Here is a 12,199-nt window from a genome sequence, read left to right on the forward strand (position 1 = left end):
TTTGCCGCCCGAAAGGGTCGCCCGATAGGACTATACAGATCTGCCTATTGGGAAGGGGGGGGGCGGTGGGAGGGGTGGGGAAGGGGGGAATCAGATAACGCAATCTCAGAACAGATTCATAAAACGTAAAATCTCATGACCAATTTATAACCATGTACCATTTATTTTCAAAGTAATTATGTAAAATCACGGTTGCCCTCATTTGGAATTGCCTAGATAATCGTCTAAATATAAAGCATGCTGACAAATAGGGGCCATGCTACACCACTAGCATATAAGGCAGTGAAGTGACAGTTTAACCTCACTTTAGTTTTTCAGCAGAGAAGACTAGCTGTGTTATAGTAGGTCGTCTCTTCCCTCCAGAATTACAAGTGCATAACACCATTCTGCATTATGGGATTTTTTTTATTAATATGCATAAAACTGTATAAAATAGTAATCTCATTCCAACCTCATGAAAGCGCGAGATAGGACAAAGGGAAAGGATTAAGTTACTTTCCTGTAACTCCTGTTCTCCAGCATTGGTATCGGTTAGGTTAGATTTTCATTTTAATGCTAAATCGGTCACCTGACCCACCGCATTTTCTGCTGACTTGTGGATTCTTTTTTATGTTCCTGAGTGAGTGGGAATCTTTTTCCCTACTCACCCTTTCTTTTACTCTTTTTATGGGTGTCCTTTTTATGACTCTCCATACTTTATTTTTGGAATTATTCATATAACTTTGTGGGCATCTGCATTTTCCTATTGCAGAACACAGCACGTTCTGTGCAGATATGTTCGGGTGCCCCTTGGGCTCGCCCTTTATTTTCGCTTGGGTTCCTTGTGTGAACTACTGTTCCCAAGGGTAGGATACTTTTTATCCTTTCTACAATCCCCACTGTGAGATCAGTGTACCCCAACCTTATTGGAGAGCCGAGGAGATGCATAGTACCCTACCCCTTTTCTCACGGCTGCGGTAACTTTCCTGTTACAGTTACTTCCCTTGCAGAATACATTTTCTCAAGGGTAGCGAGAGATTTGTATCCTTTACATTTTATATTGTGAGTCCAGCACAGCCCACCTTAGGTGGACTGCTGGTGGGTTACTCTGTATCCCCTTTTTCTTTTTTTTTCAATTAAACATTTTATTAGGGTTTACATATGAAGCACACTGATCAAAGCATCATACTGCGTTGTCACACAGTTAAACAGACATATCTCTCAGCGCTACACATAGGGTCGAACTCAACAACAGTCAGTTAATAGTTATGTTCCTTTGGAACTCTCAGGGCCTATCTCAAATCGCATCGGGGCCTGGGAATGCAGAGTCAGCCCCTATTGGAGCCAACATGTTAGGGGGGGCCTTCTGGTGAGGCATGGATACTTTTCGGCGTAGTCCATGAATGGGGCCCAGGTGTTCAAAAAGTAGTTCAGATTCCCAGTCCGTATTGCAGTCACAACAATTTCCCAACATTTCGACCACTATGAGGGGACCGAGGGGCCATCTGGGTGTTTCCAGAGCCTGGCCATTGCTACTTTTGCTGCGAGTAGGAGATGGGTGCATAGCCGTGATATCTGCCCAGTTAGCGGGAATTCCCCCCCCCCACACACCCCCAGGGTCCCTCAGGAGCACAATTCCCAGATCCCATGGGATTGCCCGCCCCTGTGATTGCCCTTATTTGGTCTGTTACCTCCCTCCAGTAAGCCTCGGCTTTCGGGCAAGACCACACCAGGTGGAATAAGGAGCCATTAGAGGTACACCCTCTCCAACAGTTTGCCGGGATTTTGGGGTTGGCCTTGTTAAGCTGAGCTGGGGTAATGTAATATCTGTAACAGTTTGTGGCCTCCTTCCCTGTTGGAGACGCATTGCGAGCTCTTGTGAAGTCTGGACCAGATCTTGTCCCACACCTATTTCTATCCATCGCCCGAGGTCCCTCTCCCAGTCTAGCATATACTTTTCTTTCTTTTCAGGGTTTGATCTGTCCAGCAACCGGTACAGCGTTGAGATCCTGCCCTTAGGTGCAGCTGACAATAGTGAACTCTCCAGCGATGTTAACTCTCTGGACCCGCATGTCATGATCTCTGCTTCCAAAAGGTCAGGGTTTTCCCAACTCCCTTGGAAGCAGATCCATAACCCAGGTTCCGAGTGCCAACCAGTCCCAATTGGGACCTTTTGGACCCAGTCCTGGCGCCAGTGGCACCAGGCTCATAAATATGCCCAGTCCCAGCGCTGGAAGCGCCAGGCTCATAATGCTTGGGTGGACTTACCTGCAGCAGACCATGCTGCTTACTTGCCTGCCAGTTGAGCCTCTGATCCTCTTCTGTTTGGAACTACTTTTCCTGTTGGGTGGGGCTGGAGCCACTCCCTAGATTCAGAACACTGGAACTCTTCTGGAAGGCAGGAACTCTTTTCTTACCAGGAACTCTTTTCTTACTTAGGCGTGGCTGTGGAAGGAGACACCTAAGCACTACAGGAGGCTATTTAAACCACACCCGGTGGATGAATCTTGCTTTGCGTTATTCTGCACCCTCTGCAGCAGAACGCTCATCGTGTCTTCTGCATCCGGTCCTGGGCCTAAGGAAAAAGGCTTACCATCCTGAATCCAGTCTTCAGCAACACCTATAAAGACAAGAAAGAACAGGTTAGCATTCCGGCATCTGAAAGGCAAAGGCTTACCTACTCTTCGTGCGCTCCGGAGGTCTTCACACTGCATTCCAGCATCTGAAAGACAAAAGCTTACCAACTCTTCGCACGCTCCGGAGGCCGTCAGCGCTGCATCCCGCATCTGAAAGACAAAACCAGGTGCGTTTAAAGACATTGGGGAACTTTAATACTCACGTGCCATTACTCCTTTCCACATCTAACCCAGTGGGTATCCCGGCACCCTGCAGCCGCTCCGAACTTGTACCTGCAAAATAAAAAGACAGTTAGAGCGCATCGTGAAGCTGGCAACAAGCGCTTACTTACGTGCTTCCAGGCGCTTCTATTCATCACACGGGCTCCATCTTCAACTCACTTCAGCCCGTCATCCGCCATCGCCGGAACCCTGCAAAACAAGAGACATCATTATTAAAGACTTTAAAGACATTTGAGTTACTCGAAACTTACCGTTCGTGCAGTAAACGACGGACAGCAGTCCTCTGGAGTCAAGAGGCCTGCGCTACCTATCCAGTGAAGAAACTGGTTACAGCACCCTGCCCCGAGGCAGATGGAGAGCTCGGCATTCACTTACCTAAGGTGAGAGCGTTAACCTGTGGGGTTCTACAGGAGAGGAGAAGAGGAAAGAGATAGGGAAACCCCAATAACCCCAGTTCATTAACCCCGTATTTTCTATCTGCAGACATCTTACTCTGCACGTCAGGCATACAGGGCACAGAGGTCCAGCCCAAAGAGCCAACCGGGTGCTGCACATCACCTTTGAAGATACGGTAGTCGCCCAGTCAAGACCAGCGCCTCTGCGAGAATCAGGTGAGCGTTACACCGCATCCCCTGACCATTCTGTGGGAGACCCAGTGACGGAGTTTGGCGTAGTGGAACTGTTCGTTCTCCCTGACCCCAAACTTCTCTTTACACTGCTCGAATGTGATGGGGGTGCCTCCCTCCAACATTTCCAATATTTTTCCCAGGCCTCCCTCCTTCCATGCTGTGAATCCAGATGGGGGATTGCCAGCAGTGAAGTCTGGATTGTTCCAAATGGGGGTGAGGGGCCCTCTGGGGGTCTTGCTACCCCATTTTCGTGCTGCTGCTTTCCAGCTGCTAGCGGTCGCTAGCGTTGCAAAAAGTGGGCCCTGATTTGCGTGTGCTTTTATCGGGGGCAAGTGAGGGAGCTTGCTGGGGGCACCTGGCTCTAGGCTTCTTCCAGCTGGGTCCACAGTGGTTGGTCGGTAGATTGGAACCATGTATATGCAAGTGAGAGTTGGGCAGCATGCGCATATCTAGTCACGTCCGGGACTCCCATTCCCCTTGCAACCCTGCTCCGAAGCATTACCCTTTTCGCTATTCTGGGCTCCCCCCGCCCCAGATGAATTTTTGGATGTTTCTGTAGTGCGTTCAGTTCACCTGTTGGGATATTTACTGGGAGCGCTGCGCATTGGTATAGTAGTCTGGGGACCAGATTCATTTTTACTGCAGCGATGCATCCGAACCAGGAGATTTCTAGAAATTCCCACTGGGTCAGGTCTCGCCGGAATTCTTCAAGGAGTTGAGGAAAGTTAGAGGAGTATAAGTGGGAGATATCCTTGGGGATCCGCACCCCAAGGTAGTCAAATGTAGATTTTGCCCAAGCTATCGGAAGGGTAAGGCTAAGAGTTTCTTTTTGCCTGTTGGTGAGGTTGATTGGAAGTGCAGAGGATTTATCTAAATTCACCTTGAACCCCGAGATCTGACCGAATCTCTCAATTTCCTCCCATAGGGGCCTCAGGATGTGTTCAGAGCTGTTGCTGTAGGTTACGCTCACCTGACTCCAACAGGGGCGTCGGTCGGACCCGAACAGCTGCTGTCTCCACCCACGTGATGCGTAGTGCAGCGATGACTGACTGGATCTGCCCTCCTAATCTTGTCTGCTTAACCTGTAGAAATATTCTCCTGCAAGTGGAGAGATGGATTTAGCCACTTGTGGATTCAAGTGATGGCACCCCCACAGTCCTCCCCAACTAATCGCCTCCGAAATGCCCTCACAGCAATCTCACCTTATATTCTTGAAAGATGAGCTCGCCATCCTGCGTGGATTTGCAGGGGCGCGTCGATTCCAGTTACTTCACTGGTTTGAAGGCTCGGGAGAGTTCCGGAGAGTATTGACTCTGAGGTTCCGTGTGAGGACCAGTAAGTATTAAGTTCATAGAGTTCAATATGTCCGATGTTCACTCTTGTTCCTCCCTTCCTTTCTTGTCTTGCAGCTGGCTCGTGAAAAGATGCTCTTGTGGCAGCTGGTGGCGCTCAGGTAAGAGTCTGTATTACCCGGCGCTGTCCGGTAAATGTTGCACGAGGAAAACATGGGGCCTCATTAGGACCCTGGCGGAGAGGGTTTTACGCCAGCGTAGTGCATGGCGTACCTCTCCGCCATACTACGAGTTCCCGTAGCGCCATGGCGGCCTTTTCCGCCTGGTTTTACCAGGCGGAGAAAACCATGGCGCTACGGGACCTCGTTGTTAATTACGCCACCGTATTTTACGGTGGCGTAATTAACTCCTTCCCCACTCCCATTATACCCTATGGGGCAAAAATGGGAATGGGGAAGGGCAGAATGGGGATTGGGGATTTACCGCCCCGCCAAGGTCGGAATGGGGCGGTAAATCCGCCAACCCCCATGGCGCTATCGGCGGCTTTCCGCCATGCTTCGCGGTGCATTTAGCACCGCGAAATCCGCCTGGGTCCTAATGAGGCCCATGGTGTTTTGTCTCTCTTTACAGATGCGGCACGTGAAGTCACAAAAGGATGCCTCCGGTGGTAAATCAGGTAAGTCTATGGTGGTAAGAATTATAGTCCCAGGTAAGAAGTCCCTAGAACCACACCCGAGTAAAAAATAGTCCCTGTAGAAAAATAGTCTCTTTCAGGCTTCATGTTGGATTGGAGTCATTTGCAGCATGGTCTGCCTCAGGTAAGTAATGACTATGAGCCTGGCGCCCGGACTGATTCCTACTATGAGCCTGGCGCCTAAGGCACCAGGACTGAACCCAGATAGCCCCTAGCCGGGGCTGCTGAGGTTTTACTAAATGTCTAGATGCCTGCTACCGGGGCTGATGGGCTTGGTCCGGATGCCTGGGTGTAGGCATCATGACACTAACAAGCACATCGTCTGTATATAGGGCGATTTTGTACTCGTGGTTCCCCACTGTGAGCCCTTTAATGTCTGGATTCTGCCGGATCCTGTTAGCAAAAGGCTCCATGGATAAGGCAAAGATGAGCGGCGATAGGGGGCAGCCTTGCCTGGTGCCTCTGGTTATCTTGATGGGCTCCGACCTAGCGCCATTGACGCGGAGCTGAGTGGTGGGGTTGCGATAATTTGCCATTACCCACTATGAGAATCTTGGTCCGAACCCAAAGTGTGCCAGAGCCTTGTCAATGTACCCCCAGTCGACTAGATCAAAAGCTTTGTGTGCATCCAGCGATAGTACTGCCAGGCCCTCCCCAGTCCTGGATGCGCTCTATATCAGGTCTATAGTGCGCCTGATGTGGTCTAGTGTTCCCCTACCCGGAATGAATCCTGTCTGGTCACGGGCGATTAGGTCTGGGAGATGGGGTCTCAATCTAGCTGCTAAGATTTTTGAGAACATTTTCCCATTCTTATTCATAAGGGTTATGAGCCTGTAAGAGGAGGCCTGCTTCGGGTCCTTCCCTGGCTTTTTAATTAGCACCGTTATCGACTCCCCCATTGTTTTGGTTACTGAACCCGTGGGCAGGAAGGAATTAAACAACGCAGTTAGCTGTGGCCCCAGGATGTGGGCGTAGGTTTTATAAAAATGTTGCCGTGAGCCCGTCCGGGCCTGGAGCAGTGTTTTTTGGTGATTTTATAGCATCTGTGACTTCATCTAATGTGATCGAGCTCTCCAGGGCCGCTGTTTGGTGTAGGCTAGTGACTTGGCTGTGCGGTCGCCCAGTGCATTTCGAGTGCCATTTTGGCTCTCTTCCATGCTCGCTTAGTTTTCCGGGACTGAAGCTCCTTTTCCAGCGATATCACCTCACCTTCTAACTTGGCTTCGGCTATTTTTGAGATCCCAATTTGTTCCACCCCTGCGTTAATGAGAGTGCCCCTAATCATTGCCTTCATGGTGTTCCAGACTATATTTAACGGGGTGTCAGGAGTTGTATTCTCCGCAAATTAGTTTGTGAGAGATTCACGGGTTTCCCTTTTTATGCTCTCGTCCAGAAAGATAGAATCATATAGTTTCCAAAATCTTTTGGGGGTAGGAGGGGAACCTGTTACATTAAGATTTGCGGTAACTGGGGAGTGGTCTGGAATTGACCGAGTGTATATGGTTATTTTGTCCAGGCTTAGGTAGATGGTGCTAGAGACCAGGAGGAGGTCTATTCGTGAGAAACCCCTGAGAGCGTGTGAATAATGAGTGTAATCTCGCGATCCACTGTTATGCAATCTCCACGCGTCAACAGTTTCCGTCTCTCTGAGGAGACGGGCCATGGAGAGGGCATGGACATAATCTACTCTGGACGGGGGGTGGGGGCAAGAATTTTGTCTACCAGGGGGTCTGGTACTACGTTAAAGTTCCCACCCATGATCAGGATCCCTTCTGTAAAGGCTAGAATTGTGGGAACCAGGGCAGTGATAAATTTGTCCTGCGCAGAGTTGGGGCAATAAACCGGGACTATGGTGACGGGGCGCTCCACTAGGTATCCTTTTACCATCAGGAATCTCCCATCTGGACTGTGACGCTAGTCAGGGGGACCCTCTCGCTTAGTAAAATTGCAACCCCTCACTTTTTCTCCCCGGATGTGGCCAAGAACCCCTTGTTGTACCTCTTAAACTTAATGCACTTTTCATCTGCCAGCAACAGGTGGGTCTGCTGGAGTAGGACCACGTCTCCCTCCAGTAGTCCTAATTTGTGTTCAACGGATCTGCGCTTCCCTGGATAGTTAAGGCCCTGGACATTCCACGTAAGGATCTTGATTTCGCTCTCTTCAATCGTACCCATTGAGTTCAATAGCGCGTTCCGTCACGGGAACTGCACTTTTTGAGAGGGAGTCTTGAATTCGCGGAGATGCTCCGATCGAGTGTGCCTAAAAAAGCAGCCGATGTTAGCGTGACGATTTTAGTAACTGAAAATGGGAGGCGGGGAGAACTCACACTCTCCATCTTAACCCCATATTTTCCCTCCTCACACCTCCCCCCTTCCCCAAACATGCCAATAGGTAGAAATAACAGTGACCCCCACCCAACGGGGCAACTGGCGATGCTCCGGCGCCGAGCAATTGAGGCCAACTGGCCCAGTATAACATGAACAGGAGAGGCAGCAACTCTAACAGCGGAGGATGGAGCTGCGATTAGCGAGAGACACCCAAAAGGTCCGTATAAGCCTCCACGGGCCTCTCAACTGCCACCTCCTTTGACCCCCCCCCTTTCGGGGCTGAAGACCCCCTTAACCTCCCGACAGAAGGGGCATACGCCCGTGAGGGGGGCCTCGAGATCCCCAGCGGAGGGAGGCTCCGACCTCAAGGCTGTATGTGTCATTTGTGACGATGAGTCCGGCTTGGGGGTACTCCGAGGGGGACCACGGACCCTGCGTCTTCTGCTGGCTCTAGCCAAGACATTCCTGATGAGTTTCCGGGAACCACCTGGGAGATATCTTCCGGCTCCGAGGGGTTGCCACTCCCACTGACTCCCAAGAACTTCTCGGCCTCCTTCCGCGAGCAAATCTGACGCTGGACTCCCTCCCAGGAGAATTTTACTGATGTTGGGAATCCCCACTGGTATGAGATGCTTTTGCCTCGCAGCCATTCTGTCAGCAACTTTAGAGACTTCCGCTTCTGGAGAGTGGAATTTACAAGATCTTGGTAGAGCTGGATGGTCGCACCTCTGAAGTTGATTTGCTGCATCGACCTAGCTTCTTTCATAATCTCCTCCTTCACTTTGTAGAAGTGGATTCTAGCCAGGACATCTGGTGGGGAGTTGGAGGGTTGCCTTGGGATCGTTCTGTGTACACGGTCCAATTCAAGCGGTGCGCCGTCCGGGAGCGTAATTATAAATCTAAATAGGTCTGACACTTATCCTTCCAGATCTGAGTCCAAGATAGAGGATGGGATGCCTCTGAAGCTGATGTTGTTACGCCGTGACCTGTTTTCTGCATCCTCCTGCTTTGCTTCCAGCAATTCGCCCCTTGCTTCCAGGTCTGTGATTCTGTCTTGCCCTTGTTCCCTGTCGTATTTCTGGTCACCCCACTCATTTTCCAACTCCGCCGTGCAGGACTCTACTTCCACCACTCTTTTGTCCAGGAGGTTCATCTTCTTCGAGACCTCCTCGGTGCCCCTCTGGATCTCCTTGGTAAGGGCATCAAGAAGGTCCCTCAGGTCTGCTTTAGTGGCGGATTGCTCTGGACCCGCGCCGGCCCCGGGAGCTGGTTCTTGTTGCGCATCCCCCTTCCTTGCCTTTTCTGAGGTGGAGCCACTCATGAGCACTGCTAGGTCTGCCTGCTTGGCCGATTTGCCACTTTTCGCCATTGGGGCTGGTGTGTGGGACCGGTTCGCTGAGGGGAACGTTTACTAGTGCTGCGCTGGTTTACATCCCTTGTCCCCCTCAGGGCGGTCCGGGGCCCGCTCCAAGCAGCTACAGTGCTCTTCTCGTTCTACAAGGAAAATCGCAAGCATGTGCTTCAGGAACTTGGGGTGGGAGGGGAGCTCCCCCCCACCCCCCCTGGTGCCGATCAAATGACCCTCAGCGGGAGGGAAGAGTCTGCCACTCGCTTCCTCACCTTGAGATATATAGTGGATCCCTGTTGGGTAGCAGGGAGAGTTGCACTCAGTTGGAGCGGTTCCAGTACGTGCCACAGGCCAGGGACTCCTCCAGGCCTGTGCCCCGGTGCAGTGGGTGAGCAAGCGGCTTCCGCCTCCTCCCGGATCTGATGGGCCCTTTGTGTGCACAATTCCCCGCTCGGGCTAAATGATCCTAGCTCCACGGATTATCTCGGCAGGAGGAGGCACTTCAGGTGCTAGCTCCAAGTGTAGTCCCCTGATGCAGGAACCAGCACGAAAGAGTGCGGCGCTGATAGGTTTAGCCAGTCCAGGTGTTGTTGGGGCCCCCTAGCTGGACGAGGATTGTTTGGGTTGCTGGGATGGGGCTGGGGTATCTTGCCCTTGCATTTGGAGCCTATTCCCTCCGATTTCCTACGGGGGAGCGTATCGTTGGGTTGCAGGCGGATTCCTTCCCAGCTTGATCCGCGGCTTCTGGGTATAATATGCATGCCTGTGAGATGCAGCCCCTGCGGCAGCCTCAGGGACAGGCAGACGTGACTCCAGCCTCTCACGCGGGGCGGAACAGCGTCAAGTGCCCCCCCCCCCCCCCTCCCCTCCACGGGCAGGGAGAACCCAGATAGAAGCAACGGGGACCGGCCGGTCAGCCGCGGCCGCACCCCAGGCGGGCCCCTTCTGAGGCATCCGCAACCCAGATCAGGTCCCGCAGCACCACCTGCCGGGTTCCCACAGGGGGCGGCCGCCGATCGAGACGCAATCCCCCAGCTGGGCGTCTCGCAGGCACAGCGTCTTCAGAGCCGCCGCCTCCCCCCCAGGACTGTGCCGGCAGAGCTCTGGTGCGACGTGGGGACGCAGGCCGCCACCGTCTCCCTCAGGTTCAGGGTTCAGCAGCGGAGCATGGCGGACCCCTCAGCTACTGCCAGGCCCCCGGTGTCACTCCTGCTCGCTCACATCCATTGCCGGGTTGGTGGGCGCTCAGTCAATTGCGGTGGCTCTCCCTCCGAGAGCAGTCAGTTGAACTCTGGCTGGTTGCGCCCGCCATTTTCTTTTCTCCTTCTCTGTGCTGGGCCGTGCTCTTCATTCAGTTGTAACGCCTTGATCCCGGCGGCACAGATGAGATTTTCTAGCGTCAAACGCCCCAGTCCTTCCTCATTCCGTTTGTGTAACTTATGGGTAAAAACGGAGAGGAGAGCCGCTACTGTTGTGCTCGGCGCATGGAGACCGCCAGGAGCTTCTAAGGAGCCATGCCACTCATGGCAGGTCCAAGCCACACCCCCCTCTATCCTCTTTTTCACTGCTCTTGTAACATTTGCGTGATATTTACTCGCAGGATGTCAAACGGCCACGGTAAGTCACAGAAGTGTCACCATTCAGCTAGAATGGCGTTTTCTTTTTTCACTATGTTTAGAGTGCTGGTCCTTCCTTGGTACTTTTTCTGCAGTCCTGGGAGGGGGAGGCCCTAGTTTGATGAGTCTTCGGCGAGAACCCTTTGTGTAGCCCACTGAGGCTCCAGAGAGTATGTGAAGACAGGAAACGAAGGAGGAGTTTGAAACTCTGCAGCCTTTTATCTTCTAGCATGCATGCATGGATCCAGTCCTAACTGGGACAGCCACAGCCCGAATTTTGAATGTAGCATGTGTGCGGATTGGCTGGCTTCATGTATAAATTGCCTGGATCTGGAAGCTGAAGTCAAGTCGACCACTGGAGCCGAATCCGATGAGGAAGAAGAGAAGAAGGCTGTAGCCGAGTCCAGCAACCAGAGATGCCTGCTGTGTAACCGCTGCTTGTGCTGACCACTTTAGACAAAGCCTGCCAGGCTTATCTTGGTCGTTCCGTCTATTGCGGTGGCTCTCTCTCCCCGAGAGCAGTCAGTGGAACTCCGGCTGTAGAATCAGTACAAAGAAACTGTATTATACCCATGGTCCAAAGAAACACTGACACACTATGTATTGTTAAAATAAAGGGTTTATTTTCTATACAAGCAGACCAAGAGATTCTTGGGTAAGTACCATCATAAAGCATATAACCACATTATAAAAACACTGCTTTAAATACACAGAGCAAAGCACATACCTTATTTAGAACACCTAACAGTATTTCCAGGGGGTAAGACCATAGCTTGTTGTAATTACTTTTAGTAATACAAGGGTAGTAGACCCAGACACTGTCAGTTATGCAGTGACATTCAACAGGAAATCACAGTCAAACAACTTGCAAATATACTTTTTTGAATAGTGAAACACAGATTCAAGAAACAGTATATACCTCTACTACTTTTGTGATAACACAGTTATACTACGCAAGACCTTTTTGGTGTAATATATAATTACAGTTGCTTTTCAGCTCAGTGGAACACATTCCAAGATGAGCAAGAACTGTTTACACTACTTTTGGATGCTCCAGGAAACCTTTCAGGAATGGCACAGAGCTATTCTAGGCAGGTAAAACCTAATGTTGTAATATATTATATCTTGCTTTTCAGATCAGTGCAACACAGATTGAGGTAAGCATTAACTAACTTGTTTTAGGATGGCACACATCTAACACAAGGTTAGTAAACCTTATATACTTTTTAAAGGAGCCATCAGCAACTTAAGAGGTAAGTATAACCTAACGAAGACTTATACTGGATAGGCTAACAGCACGTCAGGTGAAACAAGACACAATTGGGGACACTCATACATAAAGTGGAGCCAACAGATTACTCTTGGGGAAGAGGCACAAGCAATTCACAGGTGAGGAACTTAATCTTGTATATCCATTTCAGAATAGTGCAACACACATTCAAGGTAAGTAAGAAGT

General features: G+C 51.0%; 1 protein-coding gene across 1 annotated transcript in view; it reads right to left on the reverse strand.

The window, feature by feature from the left end:
* IMMT (inner membrane mitochondrial protein) overlaps positions 1-12,199 on the reverse strand; it is a 946,894-nt gene that overhangs the window by 304,558 nt on the left and 630,137 nt on the right. The window lies entirely within an intron of this gene.

Source organism: Ambystoma mexicanum, chromosome 6q (assembly GCF_040938575.1).
Source record: "Ambystoma mexicanum isolate Mex_15411 chromosome 6q, UKY_AmexF1_1, whole genome shotgun sequence".
In the NCBI taxonomy this organism is placed as follows: Eukaryota; Metazoa; Chordata; class Amphibia; order Caudata; family Ambystomatidae; genus Ambystoma; species Ambystoma mexicanum.